This window comes from Ranitomeya imitator, chromosome 5 (assembly GCF_032444005.1).
Source record: "Ranitomeya imitator isolate aRanImi1 chromosome 5, aRanImi1.pri, whole genome shotgun sequence".
Classification (NCBI taxonomy): Eukaryota; Metazoa; Chordata; class Amphibia; order Anura; family Dendrobatidae; genus Ranitomeya; species Ranitomeya imitator.
In genome coordinates, this window is record NC_091286.1 from 27,173,793 (window position 1) to 27,175,728 (window position 1,936).

Here is a 1,936-nt window from a genome sequence, read left to right on the forward strand (position 1 = left end):
GTCACATGTCCGGGGGTCGGCGATGCGTCTCCATTGTAGCCATAGAGGTCCTAGAGACCTCTATGGTTACTGATTGCCCGTCGCTGTGAGCGCCACCCTGTGGTCGGCGCTCACAGCACACATGCAATTCTGCTACATAGCAGCGATCAGCAGATCGCTGCTATGTAGCAGAGCCGATCGTGCTGTCCCTGCTTCTAGCCTCCCATGGAGGCTATTGAAGCATGGCAAAAGTTAAAAAAAAAAGTTTAAAAAAATGTGAAAAAAATAAAAAAAACATAAAAGTTTCGCCCCAATCAAAATAAATCAATAAAAAAAATATCAAATCTACGCATATTTGGTATCGCCGCGCTCAGAATTGCCCGATCTATCAAATAAAAAAAAGTATTAACCTGATCGCTAAACAGCGTAGCGGGAAAAAAACTCGAAACGCCAGAATTACGTTTTTTTGGTCGCCGCGACATTGCATTAAAATGCAATAACGGGCGATCAAAAGAACATATCTGCACCAAAATGCTATCAATAAAAACGTCATCTCGGCACGCAAAAAATAAGCCCTCAACCGACCCCAGATCACGAAAAATGGAGACGCTACGAGTATCGGAAAATGGCGCAATTTTTTTTTTTTTTTCCGCAAAGTTTGGAATTTTTTTTCACCACTTAGATAAAAAATAACCTAGTCATGTTTGGTGTCTATGAACTCGTACTGACCTGGAGAATCATAATGTCAGGTCATTTTTAGCATTTAGTGAACCTAGCAAAAAAGCCAAACAAAAAACCAATGTGGGATTGCACTTTTTTTGCAATTTCACCGCACTTGGAATTTTTTTTCCAGTTTTCTAGTACACGACATGCTAAAACCAATGATATCGTTCAAAAGTACAACTCGTCCCGCAAAAAATAAGCCCTCACATGGCCAAATTGACGGAAAAATAAAAAAGTTATGGCTCTGGGAAGGAGGGGAGCGAAAAACGAACACGGAAAAACGAAAAATCCCCTGGTCATGAAGGGGTTAAAACAATCACAATTAAAAAAAAAAAAAATAATAATAATAGACGTTTGTTATCGCCGTCATCATCGTACCCCCCAAGAGAATCGGGTTACCGGGTCATTGTTACCGCGCAGTGAACGCTGTGATAACAAAACTCTAAAAACTACGGCGGAATTGCATTTTTTCCCACCGTTTCATTGCATTTGGATTTTTTTCCCCTCATTTTTTTCAATAAATCATATGGAAAAATGGCGCCATTCAAAACCACAACTCATCCCGCGAAAAAAAAACAAACAAGTCGTCATATGGGAGCGACGACGGAATAAGTCAAAGAAGTGACGGCTCTGGGAAGGAGAGGAGAGGGAAAAACCAAAGGAAAATTGGCTGCAGAGGGAAAGGGTTAAAACGACTGCTTGCTGTCAGTTCCATTCACTGACAACAAGCAGCTAAAGTACATTGTAGGCCACTGTCTTTGTTTTCCACAGCAACCAATCAGAATTCAGCTTTCATTTTTTAAACTGCTCTGCAAAAATTAAAGCTCTGTTGTGATTGGTTGCTATTGGTAACAAATACACAGATTTCCTATTAATGCATAACAACCAATCAGATATCAGCTTTAATTTTTCCAGAGCAGTTTTTAGAAATGAAAGCTGAGCCCTGATTGGTCGCTATGGGCAACAAAAGACAGATGCCCACGCGTGAATGTTGTGACAAATCTGCCACAAAGAAAGATGGCGGAATAGACAGCAGTCTTTGAACATGTGACTTTTTCCAATCGCTATGGAAACAGAAAAGCTGCAGAAAACTGTGGCTTTCGGTACCAGGGAAGCGCAGCAGGATGGAAGTTTGAGCATGCGCAGAAGTCAATTGAATTCAGTCTGACAACTCACCAGAATGACGCAGTTCCGGTGGAGCAGCTCCGCAGCTGGGAGAGGTGACGGGAGCCGC

General features: G+C 41.7%; 1 protein-coding gene across 2 annotated transcripts in view; it reads left to right on the top strand.

Moving 5' to 3' along the window:
• Nucleotides 1–1,884: 1,884 nt before the first annotated feature.
• Nucleotides 1,885–1,936, top strand: part of RAB3GAP2 (RAB3 GTPase activating non-catalytic protein subunit 2) — a 67,335-nt gene continuing 67,283 nt past the window's right edge. For both annotated transcript variants that reach the window (XM_069768473.1, XM_069768474.1), the window contains exon 1: nt 1,885–1,936. This exon is cut by the window's right edge and continues 138 nt beyond it. The gene's annotated coding sequence lies outside the window, so the exon portion shown is untranslated.